Source organism: Takifugu flavidus, chromosome 4 (genome assembly GCF_003711565.1).
Source record: "Takifugu flavidus isolate HTHZ2018 chromosome 4, ASM371156v2, whole genome shotgun sequence".
Classification (NCBI taxonomy): Eukaryota; Metazoa; Chordata; class Actinopteri; order Tetraodontiformes; family Tetraodontidae; genus Takifugu; species Takifugu flavidus.
Window position 1 is genome coordinate 4,473,085 of NC_079523.1, and position 21,857 is coordinate 4,494,941.

At 46.0% G+C, this 21,857-nt stretch overlaps 1 long non-coding RNA gene across 1 annotated transcript; it reads right to left on the reverse strand.

The window, feature by feature from the left end:
* Nucleotides 1-13,929: 13,929 nt before the first annotated feature.
* On the reverse strand, nucleotides 13,930-16,068 carry LOC130524333 (uncharacterized). The gene is made up of 2 exons (XR_008950105.1): nucleotides 15,900-16,068; nucleotides 13,930-14,307 (listed from the first exon to the last, which is right to left on the reverse strand). It is a non-coding gene; the product is annotated as an uncharacterized LOC130524333 (long non-coding RNA).
* Between the last annotated feature and the right edge of the window lie 5,789 nt (nucleotides 16,069-21,857).

Sequence of the window (21,857 nt, forward strand, 5' to 3'; positions counted from 1 at the left end):
GGCTCATCTGGGTTTTGGGGGAAAATTGGTGCCATCCATCAAACACCACATTTAACCAATGCTAACGCAGGCCGGACCAACAAAGGATTCGTATATAAGGCAGCGAACCAGGAAACGTGAGGTGCAGGGACTGCTGAGGGTCTATCAATCAACCAGTCAGCTCCTTTATTTAACAAGCGAGGGCCACAGACCCCCCGGGGGCCACACTCCATATTCTGGCTGGTTGGGTTCGTAGTCTTCTCCTGTAAAAGCAAGAAAAGGAGGAAGGGAAGCACGGAGGGAGGTAGGACAGGGGCGCCTGAAGAGATTGAGTTTTGGGGTGATGGAGGTGCAGAAAGGTTTGGCCCGTGTCCCCTGGCGAACTGGTGTGCTTCATCTTCTCAGTGCAAGGGCCTGGAACTGCTTCTTGATGGGATTTTCAGCCACGTGGTTGGCGCCGTTCCGGCGTCCATCTGGAGAGATTCCGCATGCAGAAGGAAGAGCCAACCAGCCACCGACACAGCCGTAAAGAACAACCCCCGGGCCAGCCAACGCCACTGATCTGAGGCTCTGTTCAGTGGACAGGCCAATACTAGGTGGCACACATTCCTGTCAGGGATACAGGCTGATCCCTAAGCTACCGCGTCCTCGGTGGAACCAAAGACCACCTGTCGTGGCTGAGAAAATGGCCGTTGGTGATGCGGAGAGGACCACTGTCACCATCTGGATGGGTCATGTACAGTAGCCACCCACATTCATGACTTACCCCACTAAAATAATGACGCTTCCTTTTACATTCAAAAAGACAGTGTCCGGTTTAAAAAACGAAACACAAGGATTTAATTTGACGCTGCAACACAACAACAATAATATTGGCAATACATAATTGAAAATCAAGACCAAATATAAAAAGACAATCATTACTGCCTCTCATTACTGGAACCAATTTATGTTTGCTCCAGGGAGCCGGGCAGCGAGTAATGGATTGGCGAGGTGAGATACAGTACGACTCGCTGTGTGGTCGGTGAACGTGCACGAGATCTAGTCTGCTGTACCTGATAGGAGTTTGGAAAGTTGGGATTGTGAGGGTGTTTGCGTCTCCTCGGGGCTATGTGGCTTCATTAGCATATTTTCTTTTTTCTCCTATGATGACTGTAAATTTAGCCAATTGAGCCCTGTGGTGGGTAAAGTGGGCAGAAGGCAGTCTGTATGAATAAACAGAGTACGTCTGAGGGCAGCGCTGTGGCCCCACCTGCCCACCATCAATCAGTGTTACAGCAGCCACTGGCAGCCCAATCGGCCTTTTATAGGCCTGTGAAATGATTAAACATCTGCTCGTAGCCATGGTCATATATATATAGATGGATAACACATCCAATATCAAATCCTGCTCAGTATCTTACTAGAATGTAACAATGACGAGAACGAGCATTATCCCAGTAGAGTGGCGGACTGGTGGGTTAAGGAAGGTGGCGTTCATCACCGCTGGAGGTTTCAAGGCACCACACCTTCTGATCAATAAATGCCTTATGGATGTCACAAGAAGCTGCTGCTCTTTTAATTTTTTTTATTTTTACTGTTAATCAAATGGCTTCTTTTTATGTGTGGCCGAGGCAACAAAGCCCTGCCTTTATACAAGCAAACAGTTAACCGCTGCATTGAAAGCTCAGAGAACAAGATGAAAGTTAAGCACGGTAAGTAGTTGGGCAGCCGAAGTAGACAAAGGTTACAGGGGCCTGGTCCGCGGAGGGGGGTGGAATTCAACTGGTCCAAGGTTAATGGTGGGTTGAAGCAAAATGGATTCAGTGCCAGTGGCGCACTGACAGGTGATCTGACATGAGTGAATTTGGGCCATCAATCTCCCATTGGCCCCTTTGACTCTCACCTGCCCAGCTGTAGCAGCAAGGGGGGCACCAGGTGTCATGGTGCTCCGACCCGATCTGGTCTCCCGGTACCCCACCTGCTGTCTGCCGAAAGCTCCCTGAATGCCCGGAAGAGACACCCATCACCTCACGCTTGGCTGGCATAATGAAACTGTGATTAGGAGATAGTGAACCGTGACCAGCTTTGGTAGACTTAAAGTCCAATTCAAGCAACTTCCTCCGGATTTCTCTTTACAGCTTTTCTCTTGAATGTTTCACAATTAATTGCCGTAAAAATGAAAATCTACCAGCGCGGCGTTTAAGGTGCAGACGTTGTCTCCCGATAGATTTTTAAACCTTCAGCCTTGTGAGAACTATCACAATCAGCCTGGCATTCAATGTATGCTTGGACATAGGTGCCCCCTCCCTAATCGTCAGGGGGGCTGAGCTTACGCTTAAACCTGAAATAAATTCCCTGTCACAAATCTCTGGGGCAGCCAGGCTTGTAGGCACAAAGCAAATATTTCCGTTCCTGATCATGGCCAGTCCCTTTTAACTTCCCCACCCATTGACCACACTCCTCCACCCACCTTCCTCTCAACCTACCCCAGCACCGCAAGCCAGCCATTTGTCACAAAGTAATTATAGTATTATCGATTGGCAAGCAATTAACACCTTTATTCTCTTTTTCCATCCTCCTTCTTGCCCCGCCCAACACCCCCGCCTCTATTTAATTTGATCTTGTAGCGAGGAAGGGGGGGGGGGCTGTGGAAGTAACATTTAATCCTGCTGGCATTTCCTAGTTCTCCTCAAATTAATGGGGCAACGGGGACGAAACAGCTTTCCTCTTTCTCCCTGTTTTTTCTGCTCTTTCTCTCTGTCTTGGCTGCCACTCTAACTTTTGACAAGCTGAAGATGCTCATACTCTGTCCAGGGGTTCCTAACCGTTGTCCGTGCTCCATCCCAGGCCCCGAGTTTGACCATATGAATGAAAATGACGTGGATTTGTGGGCTTTCTTGCCACCGTCGACTCGCATCCTTCTTGTGTTCTTTCTCCTCCCGATGGCTGAATTCCAGATGGATGCACCAGAGAGCGGTGATAGAACCTCCAGCTGGTGGGTGTCTGAGTCAGGATGGATGTCATAGAACATCACCTCAGTAACATATGGACCAGGACAGGGGAGAAGATTCTCCTTCTGGCGAGTTTGGTCACACACTTTCCCTGTTTATTCAGCAGCGTGTCTCTTCTCATCTCTCACCTGACTTTCATTTTCTGTTTATGGCTCTTCGAATGTCCTCATTAAATTAGAAAAACATCTTATTTTTAACGCAGGGATACTTTGCCTTTGAAATGGAGCTTAATATATAATATAATCTATATGCTTGGAATATGGATCAAACCCAAAGTGGGTCGCAGATGTACTTTTAATGTCCCACAAAGTAAAAGTACCAATAAATATTAATGAGGCTGTATTCTAGGATAAGGGTCTACATTTCTAATTTGGGTTCTGTGTTGAAAAAAAGAATCCCTGAGTTACACGACCGAATTTTTCTCTGCTGTCTAAAGTCAGGGGCGAAGCTACTCCTAAATTGTAATTCCTGTCATGAATCCAGCTCTGTATTTCCTCTTTCGGTGGAGAGTAGCTGAGATAGAGCGGCCGCTTCGCCGGTGACAGAATTAGTCATGCCTTCACAAAAACAAACGGAGGCATGGCCAGAATTTTCTCCTAATTTAGACATTATGAGCTGCTTAATGAACAAGGAGTGCGTTTTAGCTTCGTAATGAGGTGGATTATGCACGACGATATGTGTGAGCCTTGCTGAGAATGCACCAAGGTTTACAGTGAGAGGAAAAGCAGATTTCGTAACTGAATCCTGATGCACCAGTGCACATTAAAACAAATGCTAAATATTATTTGCATAGGCAACACATTCCATTACACCAGAGGCGCTCCTCTCCATCCGAATGCAGCTGACCTCATGTGAACGGCATTCATTTGACAGCAATTTAGGAACAATTTGAAGCCACCGAGGGGCCGTTCCCTTTCATGCTATAGTGTTGATCAATAACCCCCCTCAGGATGTTATTCAAACACGCATACAGCAATATTCCTTCCTGAAAAACACTGCAATATTGACCTGTTTTTCCTGCCCTGCAGCCCTTCTTCTGTTCTCAGGGAAGCGGCAGCCCAGGAGACAGGCGCTCTGGCCCCTTTGCTCTGCGCTGCTTTCATGGCTCAAACCTCAAGGCTCCCTTTATTTGGCGATGCATTCCCTATCGCAAAATTTTGGGGCCGTGTGTGACAGCCTATTTATTTATAGCTGCTATTTCATCTCAACTTTTCAGCCTGTGCTTGTTCTTTAGTGGCGAATTTATGATTTTGGTGCATTTCTGGATTCATCATCAATGACAGCACCACCTTTGCCGCCCCTCTTTATTTCCATATCTAATCTTTGTTGATGAAAAAATACCTGTAAAACAAGTTTTTTAAGGCGGTTACAACCAACCCCCATCTAGTGGTCAGGTAAGGTACTGCATGATTGCTATACTGTTGATACCTCCCTAATGAGCTCACATCTGGATTGTCAAGGAATTTCCAAATTTAACAAGAAAAAAAACCTAAGTTGATCTACACACACTTGAGACGCCTTGAACAAAACAAATTTAATAGGCATATTTGCGAGGATTTACATTGATCCTGCTGCATCTCAGTAATGTGTTACTGATAAAGTTCCCAGTCAGCACACAACGATACACACAGATAATTAAATTTCTGTATGCTGCATCCTAGCATCACTGTTTTATTAGCTCTAGTTTTAGAACTATCAGAGAAAAAAATCACATAGTTCAGTTGTTGGGAATAACAGCGAGCTGCCCACGATTCCCGGCTTTACCAAAACACCTTCCAACTAAATCAATATTGTCTTCTGCCCTCAGCTGTAGTGGTTATACCAAGAGACACATCAGAAGTGGAGCGGGAGCATAGAAATCTCCAAAAACATAAAGAGGAAGTAGCTACAGGGGCCCCAACACGCGGAGGCCTCGTCCAGGAAGTGCGACAAGGTCTGAACAAAGTTGTGGGCAAAACCACATTAAATCAAACATTCGCATACGTGCATGGAGAAATGTAAAAGTAACTTAAAAGGGACTTGTTGAACTTAAACTTGCGCTGATATAAATTCCAACTCTGTAGAGTTGAGTGACCTCAGCATACAGACTGTGTTGTTTCCCCACTGGGCTTCATTGGCTTGTGTTCACTTTAACTTTAGCATTGCTGCTGGCACCAGACAGTGACAAAGCTTTAATTAGGAGCTGCAATTAGCCGCATTGTGCAGATGAAGCACCGGTGCCGATAACTTAGTCTGTGGCCTTTGGTCTGACATGTGGATTTGTTCTCCATAATGAACAAATGGACAGTAGTCTAGAAGTGCATCGACCAGACAGGTCAGTTAAAATAGCATTCATCCTTATTATTTATTTAATTTCCGCTCAGGCCTGCAGGCTGAGAGGAAGAACGCCTCCTGAAGAACCTTGACGAGGACGGAAAAAGGCAGGTGGAGCAACAAGTTCGTCTTCGAGAGGTGGCGGGTTTGTTTTTTCCCCTGCTGCTGGACAGAAAATAGAGTTGTGGGGGTGTCACGGGGAGAGGGGGCAAGCTGGCACTCATAATGGAGGATCGCGGAGCTGGTTTTGTTCCAAGTCAGGCCAGGACCTGTGAGCGAAAGGTGGACGCCCCTCAACGGTCGCCATCCGCGCCCCGTACACTTGCCACGGCTCTCATTTTCCACATGATTAGCTTGCCACCTGTCCTCCGGCTGGCCCTTGCTCTCCAGGCTGGCTGCATCGCGGTGCCATTTAGCGCTGGCAAGACTTGCGCCGAGACATGCTTCATCAGCGCGGCGCTTCGTTGCCTGACGGCCTCAGAAATGATGCGTAGAGCTGAACGATTTGCACAACAACACGTTTGAAGACTTGATTGTCACAGGAGCAGGAAGCAGCTCTGCGCCGCCGCCGTTCCCCTGACAACCCTGCACGTCCACCATTAACGCAACGACTCAGCCTGATCTCCTCTGCGGTTAACACCAGTGCAGTTCTTCGAGGGATCGGGGGAAGGCACTGTTTGCTACAGAATAAGCAACCGCTGACGCGCCTCAGCCGCTCCGAAGACTAACGGGGACGGCTTTTAATAAGAGCACGATATTAACAAATCCAACATTTAAGAAAAAAATGACCCTCATTACAGACTAATCTAACACGGTCACAGCCTCTTAAGCGCTTTAGGTCCTCTTTAGATATGAATTATCTTGCATTGTCATCGACAGTTGTCATAAACTGAGACGGGAAAACAAGTCAGGTCTCTAAAGTGCAGTTAGGAGCTCGTCTGGCCGATTGCATATTAAAGGCGGGTTTCTGGCGCAGAGTCGTCTGAGGCTGATGTTGTTGCTCTCTTCTGAATACATTTTCTACCTGTTTGAACCTGTTGTGTGATGCACAGCGGCGTGGCGCGACACAGCGTGTTATCCCTCGGTAATTCAAGCCGCTGGTAATACATTTATGCTCCGTCAGAGCAAAGGATTGGCCCTGACCCACGCTGGCCTCGCCTCTGATGCTGGTGGCTTTCGACAGCGGGGACAAAGAAAAGGGTTACTAAGGAGAAATGGAGGTCACAGAGTCGGGAGAGAAACCTCTTCCACTTAAAATAATGACAGGCCAAATCACAGATCTTCATGGGATTTTTCCGGTTTAATAGGCTACCGAGATTTTACCGTTCTTGTCCTCCGTTGTCATGACACACACTTCCAGTGCATGTCTGGGTGGCTCAGAACCAAGCTGGGAGAGGGAAAGGGGGAGAAAAGCAAGAGGGGGGGCAGTGTCAGACAGAGTAAAGTTTTTCAAGTCTTTGTCCCTCCTCAATTTGCATGCCTAATGAAGCTGAGCATGAGTTAATAGCGGGTGTAATGACTTCTGACTGGCTGGGCTACGGGGGGCTGGGACAGGAAAAGGCTTTGAATGGTTGACTGTGGGGCAAGGTGTGTAGAGGCAGGTGAGGAAAAACTGATGATGGAGCATAGGAAGCTGCTCAGATGAACGTATGTGTGCTTACGGTCAAATATCTACCAGCTATGGGTTGAGGAATGCCAGAAAATTACAGGAAAAACTGACATTTTTCAAGCCAAACAGTCATTAGTTTTATCTTAAGAGAGCTCTCCGGTCTGCTTTTTGACTGCAATCGGTCACAGATAATCCATTTTAGACCTTACTGTTTCCTCATTCTATATGCAATTATGTGAATTTGCATTAAGGAGACCAGCTAAGCTGAGCACCACGCAGTATTTGCTGTGTGGAGGCCTTGCTAATGTATGTATATATGTATAATATGCCAAACAGGAAGAATGTACGGTATAAGCAGACTGCGCTGTCCTCCCCCACAAAAACAATTGTGTTTATGGCCTTTTCTTCATAGCTCTAACCCACAGTGTGGCTCAGTCAACTTTATTTTACTAACTTTATGTAATATTCCTACAGCTGCAGTTTTATTTCCTTCTTTTGCATCTTTAAACTGACGTGTCTTCTTGGATTTTTGGCAAATCTCTCAGCGCACTGAGGTTGGCAACGTCACCCTCACTGGCAGCGGTGCGCCAACGCTTCTGCTGGCCCGAGGACACACAGACACACACACACGCACGCACGCACACACACCGTCCTGATGGCCACAGATGCAGCCGCGGCCAGCCCATCTTCAGCAGGTGTTGGTTTATAGCTGTGTCACTTTGAGCCTAACTCCATCTGCCACACTCAGCAGGTGAAAAAAAAAAAAAAAATCAAAAATAAAACAAACAAAAAAACACGCCGCTGTCTTTCCCCACACTTAATACACTCGCGCAATTATAAAGCCACAGGATGGGATAACGTGTAAACTGATACTAGGTCTCATTATTTATCGTGAAATTTGTTTTTGATGGTTATTGTAGCTCCAGGCGCTTCATTTTGTGGGTATTTGGGCTTCAAATTTCATTCATATCTCTCATAGTTATTCTCCACTAATATATCAGTCACTGTCATCAAACTTTCCTGTCAAATCTTTCAGAAAAGGACTTCTTTTCCTCATCACGTGTGGCGGATTAAAGACACGACACATTCCCTGAGATGGGCTACAGAGCCGCCTTTTTTTATAATCATGATTTCATAATCATAATTAATCACGCTCCCCAGTATCACAGTAATGTTGTTTACTCGCAGAGCCGAACCCGGGATCATGCATCCTATCGTAATAGCATTGTTTAGACTCAGCGATCCGTCATCCCACCAACAGGTAATACGATAGCGGAGGAAACAGGCAGTGCAATTAGATTTGTGTTGAACAGTGGGGTGTGTTTTTCCTCCACCGCGCGCTTGAATCTTTAATAACGCTCCTATTTTGGAAAAACACCTGCCCGTGTCTGCGCGTCTGAGGGGGAGCAAAAGGTCGGCGCCTAAAAGTCATCAAGGAGTGGAGCTGCTCATCAGCAACTCATGCATATTAATATTTTATTTAATGATATGTAAGGGGGGGGGTTGCTGATCGGCACAGGCGACGCTGGTGGTAACACGTATCTGACACGGAGCCCTTTCTGACAGATAGCCTGTGGTTCTAAAATGGAAGCGCTTTCTCTTTTGTTACCGTGTATATTTAGGCAGAATAGATCATTTTAGCAGGTGAATTATTCATAGTAGTTCAGATTTTTGGGATATCTTCGATTTTCCACTCAGTTTGGTTACATTTCTGCTCAATGTCTTGTGTAATCGGCGCTCTTAATATTGCTGTTATGACTTTGCAATTGGTATAAAACCTGCTCCGCCCACCAGGAAGCCTGAGACTTCTTTCTCTGCTTTAATTTTATTTGGTTTTTGGTCTTTATTGGGTTCCTGTTGATCTCCAGACAAATTGAAGAATTTAATGAAGATATTTATCCACAGATCCTCCTGCTGCCCTGGATCATCGAAGCCCCACATTGATTAGAGCGCTCAACAATCACCCAGAAAGATCCAGAAAATCAAGTGCACAAAATTTACACAAGGCAACGTGAATTTTTAAAAAAATCCAACAAGCTTTATTTGGCACAGATTTCAGAATCTCCACTAACACCATGAGCACAAATACGTGTGGTTTTTGTTCATGCAGCCACCAACTGAGTGAAAACTCCAGGACGCCCCTGCGCATGTAAACACGCTCAGCGTTTATGGTGATGATCCCTTTTTAACCTGCTCTCAGGAATGTCAGCAGCTGTTAGCAGTCGCAGACATACAGACATCAGGAGACGATCCTGCAAGGCTGATCTGACTGACACCACGTTTCGAGAGAAAAAAGCATCAATCTTTCACCCTCCCAATTCTAAATACAACTAAAGATCTACAAACAATGCGATAAAGATGTTCTGCTGCGGCCGGGGGGGGAATAATCTCCGGCTAAACATTCCTCCGGCCCTTCCAGACTGAATAATGAGCCTCCGACTAATCGTCCACCTGCTAATTCTTCCTCTGAACTTTGATTCTTCCTCATCCCAGTTTCTCTCCTTAATCTTGTGCCGCGTCGTCTCACAGGCGGTGGCCACCTGTTTTCACAGGGCTGAAAATGTGCTGAGTAACTTCAGCGCCTCCCTCACTTCCTCCTCACACACACACACACACACACACACACACACACACACACACACACACACACACACACACACGAACCCCCACCGGGCACCTACAGAAAGTGAAGGGGGGTGTGGGGGAAGGTGAATGGGGGGATGCTGCCGCTGCTGATGTTACGTGGCTCACAGGACTTGCCCGTAAATGAACTCATTTTTCATCCTGCCTTGGTCCCCCCTCCCCCCCCGTTAATGACTGGCACTTTCCTATACGCAGCGCCGGCCCTCTGAAGAGCCTGGCGAGTGACAGAGCACCATTTATCTCCTCATGACGGGGAGCAGGGGTAGGGGGAGAGGGGGGCTAAGGCTGGCAGACGGACACGTGGACAGATGCTCGGCAAGAAGAAGAAGACAGAGGCAGGTTGTGAGCAGGGCCGGATTAAGGAAGACTTCTAACGGCGGGAGCAGATCAGAGATAAAAGTATGTTGCGGGTGCACAGATGGGACAGGTGACAACGCTCTCAAACGCCAGATGAGCCATCAAGTAAACCAATAATCAGCGAGTTTTGGCACTTATTTTTTTCCCATCTTGCTATAAAACACTACTTATATCCAGCTTTTATAGTTTCATGCTCTGTGTTGAAAACACCTGATGCCCACAAGGAATTAAGAGGTTCTTAAGAAGCTTGCAGCAGCGGCAGCAGCTTAGTGAATAAGGAGGTGAACTTTGTTCCTCCCCTAATCTGAATGGAGAACATCAAATCTTCTGTGAACTGAAGAAGTCTGCTGCAAACTGTGGAGGCAGAATTATGTTCTGCAGAAAAATGGCCATTTTCACTTATTTCATATGATCTGACTTTGAATCCTCGAGGTCAGTGCGGGTGTGATATCTCTGTGGGATGGCTCGTTGACATGCTCCAGTGTTTTCTTAAAGGGCATCATTGCAGGAATAAGAACAATTTGGGCTCCTACTTCAGGACAAAAGGCTACCAAATCTCACATTTTAAAATCATGGCAAAGAACAATATCAACAAATGGAAGAAGTACAAATGATCTGGGAACCTGTTCCCATATGGTCTAGGCTGGGATTCCTGGGTTCAACCCCCGGAGTGGGAACTTTAAGGTTGTTGCTATTGTTTCTTCTGGTCAGTTGATAATTATCCACGATACGAACCTATTTCCACAGCAATCACACACACAACTTTGCGTTCCATAATGTGAGCGGTCTAAAACACGTACATTAAATTAAAAGAACGAGGATGTCCGCCCTCTCCGTCTGCATTAGCCGGCGTTAGCTTGCCAGTGGGCGTATCTGTGGCAGCGCATTTCCTCCGAGGTTAAGAGAGGCTGAGACGTGGACAGTAAAGATGGATGATTTAATATTCCATAGCTGTAATGTGATTTGTCTCACAGAGTTTGTCCCTCCTACCCGAAACACTTGAGCAACATGAATTATAAATTACAATCAGGGTTTCTCCCTCCGTTAAACGTACGCAGCGTCCAGCACACGTTCAGCCGGTCTGCAACAGAACGTCGGGGCCTCTTGAACGATCCCTCAGGAGGAACACGCCTGACATTACAAAACCTCTATTTTGCTCGTGGCTCGGAAGAGGCGCGCGAGTGCATCCCGATCAAAAGACCGCCTTCTGTTTGATTACAGGTCTAATAAAGATTTGATTTGCTTTCATGTTTTGTAGACATTGAGGAAATGGGGCCAAAGAGATAAATGGATTTATGACATTGAGAGAAATGAAGGGGCCCTTTCAGCGCCGCTGCTGAGCGGAGGAGGCATCGCAGGTGTGTTGTGCTTTGTGTGTGGCGCTGCTCCTCCATAATTTAATTTCATACATCATAAATGCCACTTTGACACTTAGTCAGGCATGTGGCGACATGAAAGCGGAGGCCATAAATTCAATCAGAGCTATTTCCTCTTTTCTCTCCGTCCAACTTCTTCCAGATTTACTTTGCCTGGCTGGAGAAGGCTGAGGTGTTGGCGCTCTGATTAATGTTTCTCTTTGAGCGGGACACGCCGTCGGGGTAGATTGTGTTAGTGCGAGCCCGCGCACGTGTGCCTGCGTGCAGCCAGACGGACTGGCGGGTGAATCGAGACAGACGGAAAGTAGGAAAAAAAAGGCGAAGGAGATCAAATCTTCCCCACGGCTTAAAAGTGCATTTCCAAGAAGCCTCCCTGTTTCAAACAAGGCTGAATTATGTACTTTTCATAGGAATTCTGTTTTACTCCGTGTCTGTCTGGATCAAATGTAAATGCAACATAAAGTCGGGGGCGCCGGGGACTGAGAATACAGCGTCTCCTTTCATCAGCATCATGCTGCTCCGTACACAAGCCAGTGCGCTTCAGCAGGTTACACTGATTGTGAACGCTTCATGTTCCTTGTCTAATAGCACCCAGCTTTTTGACAACGGCCTTTAAGTGCACCGTAGATCCTTAGTTTATCACCCCTGTGTTCCGAATGAATTTTTGCCACTCTGAAGCCAATAGTGCTGGAACACAAACCTGTGTTTATGAGCAAATGCCCCCCCAGGGCTCTGCCATTAGGTGCTGTTGATTTCGTCTAGCACTGTTTAATTTCAGGCTCCAATTGGAAATGCACATTAAAAGTTAACGGGTAAGATGGTTATTGATTTTAAGATGAATAACACACGTAACGGCACCTTTTGCTTCTCCATCTTTTCCCAGCACATATTTGCTTTGTTCCTCCTTTCAGAGAATCCAGCCTGCATTTATACAGCAGCAGCCTCTCTTTTCCTTATTACCCCGGCGGATCTGCAAGATAGACCTGCTATAAAGAAGCGCTGCCCCAGAGCGCCGCGGCTGCATGCGTGTTGTCGCTGCTGCAGCTGTGTCTTGGCGTGCGCCTCTGGCTGCTCCCCGCCTGTACCCAGCGGTCTGTCAGACCGCGAAGCAGGGGAAACGGTGGGATAAATGATTATTTATGATCTGCCACATCCCATCCTCTCTGCTATCCCCAGGCCCCATTTATTACAGCTGCAGGCTGCCACCGTGGAGGAGAGAACATGCACACACAAATACTAAATACTGTACTGTGTGTGCACTTGCACGGGCCCCGAGCACGCGCGCGCACACACACACACACACACACACACGCTGACTTTTTCCAATATCTTGTTCTGTCCATGGCGACATATCTCAGGCACAGTTTGCTATCGTGTCATCTGCTCTGTTGTGGAAACTCTCCAAACTTCATCTCATCTGCACGCTGAAGAATCGGATGTTACACTTCTCACATTGCATATTTGCATTAAGTGGCACATGGCTGACAAGTGGTATTTGTCTCTCTCTCTCTCTCTCTCTCTCTCCATCTTTCACGTCTTTCATTGCGCCAAACTTTCCCCGGCTGGACCCAATAAATCCCAAATAACCCAGAGAGCTCAAGGTAGCTTAAATAATTGATCAGACTGAGCATGCAGCCTGGCAGCCAGCTTACCTAATATACAAGGAGTTCACAATAAAAGAGGAAACACTGTATGTCCGTGTTTGCTTGTGTTTCCATGCAAGCTGTTGTTTCTGTGGAGTCTTACCACAAAATCAATAATATTCTTGGGTTTGAGTAACATGTCTGCATGCAAAGACAAAGTTTAGCGTCTCTCTCTGACCTTATAACAGACTCTCACACACACTGAGTTTCTCGGTGCGATTATTCCACCACTAACAGTGAAAGAAAGCAGACCATAAGAGACCTGCAGAATATACCTTATTTCATCTATTAAAGGATCTGTGTGATCTCTTGTCTATAAAGCGGAGACATAGGGCGCACTTTTAACGGAATACGCATCACATATATCAAGAACTTGTTAAGAGAACGTATGTATGACTCCCCGAGCTCGGCCGATACATCACAGCAAGTCCATTTAGCTGGAAATACAACGCTGGACACTGGAACTGTCCGCTGGGCATTGGAGAGCAAAATCTGTTGATCCTATAGGGGGGATTCCGCATTGATAACTCAGATTAACTGTCCACTGCAGACCATTTAACAGGAGGGGAGGCTGAAATGTCGTATGTACGGAGGATAAATCAATAAATTCAATGACAATGTATGAAAGGGAGGCGGTGCGTGCAAAATGAAGCTCCATTAGGGGCCCATCAGCAGGGTCTCCCTCAGGGAAGAGAAACTGAGCAGCGTTTATGGAGGCACGTGAAACAGCAGCTACCTATTTAACCCCCCTCAGCACCCCCAGAGCTAAAAGGTGAGCACCAAGTTAATAATTAGTAAAAACCCGAGGCCTGGTGGAACAGGAAAGATTCGATCTGTACCAAAATACGATTTTGGCACCATCCAGGATGCAAATGAGATGCTACATGCTAATATTTGACCAGATGTTGGCTGTCAAGGAGGTATCCTGTAGAAATAGGGTGACTATGCTTTACTTCGAACCTCTTGTCAAATGTCTAGAAAGTCTCCAAAGCATCTACAAACTAAAGCCGACACTGTTGGAAATATTACATAAAAGTGTTTATTTGATGTAAGGCACTTTAATTACACGATGGAGAGACTAAATACAGGAAGCAGAAGTTGTCTGCTGGGCTCTAACTGTTAAAACTCCAACCTGAAATCGACAACAGCGTTTATCTGCTCTGGATGTTCCAGCTCCAGTGTGGAGTACATCGTCGGTGTCATCTGCCTCAGGAACGTCTCAATACTCTCCCGGAAGAGCCCGTGGACATGGTCAGGAAGACGATGTCTCTGCTACCCACGAGACCCGAGATAAGGAAGTGGAGACGAGAGGGGAACCTCAAGCCCGCTGCTTCTCTCCTCCGTCAGAGCTGCGAGGCGAGTTCTCCTGGTTCCCAGACTACGCACGTCACCCGCTGAAAAACGCAGGCGTCTAATCAAACACATGAAATGTGCAGGATATCTGACAGCAGCGCGAGGAAACTACTTTCACAGTTGGCTTTAGCTGCGGGAGGAGAGGCAAATGTCTCATCTTCTGTTGTGAAGGAATTTTAGGAGATCTCCGACGCCGCAGGGCAAAGGCGGTTTCCCAAAGTGTGACTTTCTCGGTTCCGGCGGACTGTTTCATTCACTTTGTTGAAAAATCCACATACTTGACGGCGGGAGAAGGTTTTAAAACTAATAAATAAATGTGACTCCGGGAACACCCTCACTCACTGCTAAATGGCCACTGTAATAATGTATATTATGGATAACTTAAGTGTCCATTTCTAATATTGGAGTAATGTAGTCATCAAGTGGAGTAACCATTAATAACCACATGACATTGGATGCTCTTGTCAGGGCCGTTGAAATATGATGAATTAATGTAGTGATTCACCGAAGTTGAGCTTATTTCCTTTCTTTGACTGCAGCAATGATCTCAAATGTTCCATTACAAATACGTAGGAGAGCGTTCTCCGGTGTCCAGCAGATGTCTGCTCTGTCAGAGCGGTGATAGGAGGAAGCAGATAGAATTGTTCTGCTCTGATATGCCTGCAAACTTAGCCGCGCTTCCTCCTTCCCATTCACAGCACCTGGCTGGGAGTGATACAGTAGAGCAATAGACTGCAGGAGAAAGGCCTCATTGTCCCCCCTTTCTTGTTTATATCCGCTTTCCCACCAGGACAAGCCGTCAATAATTACACGCAAACTCCCTCCGGCTTTAAAATCTTTCTTAGTCTCTCCTCGCTCCCTCACTTTCCGTCTCTCCTTTGATTTCCTCTCCTCCGCATGTCAACACAGTCAGGTCCCTTGGCACCGGCGGAGCTATCCGCTGTCGCATCCTCCCTCCCTCTGCCCCGTCCCATTACAATGACAATAACAGATAAGAATATTTATTATGTTGGCTCACCACTCCCCGTTCCTCCAAACATCTCTCGGGGGAGCAGCTCCTCACTATCACCCTCAAAAACCTCATTCAGTTAACAAAAAAAAAATTAAAAAAATAAAAAATCCCAACATCCACTCCTGGCCTTGATGCTTCCCCTTTATCGCACCAATGAAAGGAGAGCCAGGAACGGAGGCGTCTCATCTCCTCGGCTCCTTTTCTTCTCTCAACTCTTCCTCCCCAATTTTAATTTTCATTTCTTTCCCGACTTATTTCAGAAAAGGGGAAGGAGAAGAAGGAGGCTGGGGTGGGGGTATAGAGAGGTGGTGCGGGGGGGAGGGGGGGTGCAAATGAGAGTGGGACGTTGCCTTGTGATAACTGCCATGCAGAATGGACATCTCCCTTGTTTATTGGCTTTTGAAATTCAATCCATTGTCTGGGAAGGGAAGTGATAAAGGGAGTAGAAATACAGACGCTCTTATCATGCCAGCTCAGTGAAAGGACCCCCCCTCCTCCTCCTCCAGATGCCTGCGTTTGTTGTGGGGTGCGTTTGTTGTGCGCGCGTCGGCACATCCGAATAATGGCTTCTGAAAAATGCATTCATTCGGCTGATTATTCGGACCCAGCTATGCCACTTACCATTGTGCTGCATCGTTGTGTGTAGTCATCACATTTGGAGGAGAGCGCACAATCGAGAGTGGTCACACTTGTCTCGCACGGTTTTCCTGGATGTATCGTATTTAAAGGCGGAAAGGAGAGGCGGGAAAACAGGCGCCAAGTCCGATTCCTTCACCGCGCCGCCCGTTCTGGGCTCGTTACGCTGCAGATTCAGATGGTGTCACCCGAATTTGCAAGTTTTTCCTCTGAACAAAATCATAACATTAAAAAATGTGCAATTCAACAACTAATTAAAAGGCTTCACAGCAACCCACGACCCCCCAGCAACCCACCTGCACACACACCCACCTGCACACACACTCTGATGAACCTGTTCTGACTGCTGCTTAGATAGAAAAGTTACAGCATTATTCGTTTCCTCTTTAGCGGCTAATGCTAACATGTCCTTGTAGTGCAGATGGGCCCTGTCCTAGCAGCTGTTTGCAGCCATTCTACGCCACCGTACACAGTTATTAAAATAAGAGCAACTTGTTTTGACCATGGCTTTTAACAAGAGTAAACAGGATTAAACCTGGAACCTTAATCTTTACCGAAGCCGATCGTGGACGGTTTAAATAATGTTTGTCTTTCTGCTAAAGTGTCTTTGCTCTCAAATGAGAAAGAGTCAAATATATTCAGAGTTGTGCTTCCTTGTTGCTGGTTAGCTGGTTGTCACACAACAACGGAGCATTTTAAAGGTTTTTTTTCTTCCCCTTGAAGAGATAAAGTTCCAAGAGAAGAGGCTGAAGGCAGATGCGAAAGACCGATGAAGCAAACCGAAGCATTTGGAGTCAGCAGAATGCCGGATGTCCGTGTCACTGACCATCTGCTTGGATGTCTGATGGACACAGTGGGATAACCACCAAACACTGGTCTGCAGTCTGCACGGTAGCATGAGAGTTACAGAAGATCTGAAGCGAGTTGGGCAGCAGACAGTGAGGAGGCTCCTCACAAGTTCCACATCACTGCGCATCAGAAATCCGCGCTCTCATTGCAAAATGAAGGCGCTTCGACTTCTGTGAGTGCAGGTCCCCCGAGACCAAAGGACCGGGCACAAATGTTGCGGTACGGCTGCCGTTCTTGGTCTGCGCCAGCAGGATCCCTCCAAATATGCCTGAAAAACAACACCGAGAGGATGGACACATCTTCTCCAAGCCAGTTTTATTTTTCTTTCTCGTAAATTCTTGTAAAACTTCTTTGGCATTCTTCCACTTTAACACAAAAACGTTCCCATCTAATGCATATTATACAATATTTTCCCACAAACCGTGGTCCACTAAAGGAAACGGAAGACCTACTGACCGGTGAAACATTATCTCGTCATAACATCCCCTCGCAGGTTAGAGGTTTTCACTTTTCAAAGTAAAAGTGGGAAGTTTCTGAAAAAGCTTGACTGACTCCTTTAATTCCGGAACACAGCGTCCACATTCCCAACAACAACAGGGGCGCTGTTTTTGCCAAGGTTTCAGTCTTTAAATCGATTTACATTCCGGCCTCCACCTGGTTGTGACCGGAAGAATGAGAGTGTCAATATAAGCAAAACAAAGTGACTCCCCTCCACAAGGTGTCTCAGTCCTCCAAAGAAGAACGATTAGGACGCTCCCCGAGTGCCTCCCTCTGGAGGCTTTTTAGGCACATCAGACTGGAAACAGACCTTGGAGTAGATCCAGGAGAGGAGATTACTGTACGTGTCTCATCTAACTTGTGCGTGTCTTGGGAAACACTTGAGAGAGGAGGCATCTGGAATACTCTGTTCGCAGTAATGCTGTATTTCTCCCAGGCTTGATTACAGCCCAAATCATTATTCTATAATAACCACAGATATATATCCACATATTGCTTTAAAGGGGACCTTAGATGGCGTCCTTCACTGCCTCTTAGACCCGAGCTATCCTTGAAACATCACCCCCTTTGGAGCCTGTGCAATAAATAAAACTGGTTCGGTATTCCGCTTTCGCATTACTTGACTGATTAGGAATGATAATCCCTCCATTCACCCAAAGATAAACACAGGGATGAAGAAAAATGAATCTCGCCGTATACTTCGCTTAAATTATAAATATAGGAAGAGCGTCGTTTATACGTATTAGAATGCACCAGACATTTGTGACCCAAATAGTCATAAATATATTTTAAATAAATAAATAAATAAAAAGCTAAATATGCAGTTGGATTTCACATTAACACAGATGCTTTTCAGCAATGAATATTTAACCACCCACCTATGGGATTAGACAGAAGAACAATACCCACTGCAATATTCATGAACACTTTAATACACACTCTACAGTCCTAAATATACTGAGAACGGTGTGTGCGAGTTATATTACAGTTATGTTTTGCCACATTTTAGGAAGTGGAAATGATGTAAACCCTTAAGAAAGACATTCATCAGAGGCGGGTTTAATCAGATGGGTTTGAAGGGGTTAGTGAAAGCTCATTACCCAGCATTCTCCTCAGCTTCTTTTGGAAAACAATAGTGAAATTATGTATTTCCCTTCCCAGTGGCTTCATTCCCATTGATGAGTCGCTTGTTAATATTTAGCACTGATTCATAATTTAGTGTGTTCGGCCGAGCAGCAGCACGAGCCGACGGGTCCCGGCAGAGTCTCCCAGGGATCTGGGATCTGGGCGGGAGGTCCGCTGAAATATTCCGACAAGAGCAAACGATGCAAAACGGCATTTTTTTTTTTGGTTTCTTTTTTTCCTCGCCGAATGAAACGACGTGACAAAACAAAGTTAATGTGTGTCTTTAATCCGCTGCTTACCTGCTATTCCTCCCATGTCTGCTGTGGGGCTCTGTGGCACAGGAAATCACATCCTTCCCTCTCTCACACCCTCACCCTGCACCTTTCCTCTCCTCTCTGCCTCTTCCTCACTTCCCATTTTCTTTGTCATCCATCCCTCCCTTTTGCCCATCAGGACGACTTTAAGGACCTTTAAGCATCCTTTTTTCCCTCCGTCACGCAAGTCCTTGACTTGTCTCAGGTTGCGTTGCTCAAAGATCAGACTGTCTGGAAATCAGACTATGAAATGTGATATGTGCCAGCACGAATGAGAAATAGTTACCCCCCTCTCATTCTTCTTCAGCTGGGTTGAAAAAGGTCTAATCTGTCCTCCGTACTGTGGCCATCACTCCATCAACGGGATTTGTGTCTTCCGAATAACAACAGAATGATTTTTTTTTTTAATTGAATGGTTAAGAGGAGATTTGCACCAAATCCCAGGATATCCTTGGCGGGCACAAGGTGTAGTGTCATAGCGCCATAGAAAATGGTACAGTGTTAAGAAGACTTAAGTATTAATTACCCTGTTAACTACACTGGATTCGCTGTCTTCACCGGGTCAGCCTCTTGTGCTGAAGCAAGCTGTGGAATTAACAGAGGGACGCATTAATCCCCTCTTATTTTCCACATCAGCACTGGTGCATCTAAAAAAAAAAAGAGAAGAAAAACACGGCCCGTTCACACATTAATTACACAAAGTTCAGAGATGCATGCGTGCCCGCGTGTGTGCCGCTTGTTTTCTCGATGACATCAACACTGAAACGCATTAATCAATTAGTCTTTGGTGATAAAACACATGATGCCCAACATCACCATTCACGGGGGGATTACTGGGTTTCAAGGTTGCTGTTGTTGACGAGTGCGTGAAAGCTGCACATGCAGATATATGGGCCGTACACATAGACGCACACACACATCCACGCACACACCGACAGACACACACACACATGCAGATCTAATTAAAACCGTTGTTGTGGATAGGTCTGATTCCATTTCAGTGTGGTTAACAGTCCTTCATGGATAAGTAATGAGCTGCTGCAGACAGAGACAGTTCTTTAGCCCTGCTGCTGGACTGCAGACTCCTCCAGGAGTTACTATGGTGATTGGTACTGTATGGCTGTATGACAACAGGAGTGTGTAATTGCAATGGGCTTCATGTTGGATGCGACTGTGTGGTAACGCGATGCTCATTATTATATTCCCAGTATTTTACACTGGCAGAGTAACTGGGAGTCGATGTTCCCTGTGATCTGCGTCAGTATCGCAGATGCAGGACCAGAACACACGGACAGGCTGTGCATCTACGCTGGATATCCTCGAGGTTGCTCAAGCTGGCTGAATGGTCTCGGTGTCTTCACTCATAAAGGACTCAAATAACACAATAACATTTTAGGAAGCCGTCACATTTAAAACTCAGAAATATGCTGAAGGTTTTCTCCTGCCGGTTTTGGCAGAAGTCTCTGATTCGTCGCTTTTATTCATGAAGCAGACGCATCGGTTCCGACACCATAGTCAAGACACTGAATGTCAAGATGTGATGGCTGATCCGATGCCTGTTAACTCGCTCGGGCGGATGGAGTGAACCAAACGAGCCAAAGGCCAACCAGCTCACGCATTACTCACCCTAAACCACCCTTAACCCCTTTAAATACCATTAACACCACCCGACTTCAAGCACTTTGAAAGCCCAACCTACAAACATAAATGCACAATTAACAAAAAATAAACAAACAAACTCCACCATTACACCCCCTCTGCCAACCACACTTAGTCTCTCCCAGCTGGAACCATAAAATGGAGTATCGGTACCAGGGGAAGCCTTTTGCCGAACACCTCAAATCTCGACCCAGGAAGAGGATAGACAGAGGTAAGAGAAATGTTAACAAAGTGTATCCATCCACACGTAACACACGTTATTGAAAAGATAATACTTTTACTTCCTGAATTAACCCACTAAATTGTCTTCTTTGGTGAAACGTGTGTCGACCTGCTAAACAAACGCACTGAAACAGCTCATCTATGTCTGTGCTACTCATATAGCTGCTGTCCACAACAAAAGTTCTCACTAATAGTCAGGATTCCATTAAGATTCATTTGTGTCCACATGGTAACAGCAAGTCAGTTACAATTAGACACTTTGTAGGCTGTTATTGGTGGATTGTCTCCATACTAAAAACCACCATTTGGGCATGTTAATAAAGTCACAAAGAGGATATTCATTAAAAGAAAAAGCCATAACAGTTAAAATTAGTTGTTGGTGGGAGGTGTTGTCATTCACTCCCATGAGGAGTTTGAGACAATGAAATACTTGAAAGATTGAGACGTAACTAATGATTGAGATGATCTTCTATCTGACATCAGCGTCTATAAATCTCATTTCTTTAGCGTTCTACAGAGCTTTACCGTAATGACGCGTGTGGTTGTAATGAGCCGTTAGAGTTGAGCTTTAACAAGCACCTGTACCACATAATCTAAAGTGTAGAATGGCCAGACAGTACCGGGAGTAAAGTTGTTTCATTAGGAAAGAAAAGCGCTGTGTTTTGGGTCCACCGAGCATGGGGAAACAGCCCAACCAAGGTGAATTTTTCTGCTGAGCTTCTGACAGCAGAGTTGTTAGAAAACAGGAAAACAAAGCCAGGCGATCTCCTCCTGTCTGTCTGGTGCCGGAGATAAAAATGTAAAATGTGTGTGTGTGTGTGCATGCAGCGACTCTTCCTTAAGCATATTTCCTCTGTGTGCCTGTTGGAAGAGCGGGTCCACTTTGATCAGAGTGTTATCTGCACCACTGCGGCCTAATCCATGTATTTGCTCTGAGTCTTAGCTGGATCACCGCTCTCAAATCAAAGCACTACAGAGTCAGAGCAGCAAAAAAAACACGACACTGGGGAGGGAACACACACTTTCAAACACCTCGATTCCTAAAACATAAGCGTACACAAACTCTGAATCTTTAACACAACTTGTAATCAAAAGCACAAAGACATCAAACCTGCACATAAAAAATGCAAGCATAAAACTCACAGCCACAGATTCAAGTTTATGCTTTATAAATAAAACAGCTCACTTGCAGCACCCTTGCAGCCAGACTTCCATTTAGGCAATAAAGACAGAAATGACTTCATTTGAAACTGTTGTTCGCAGCACTAAAGCTTTG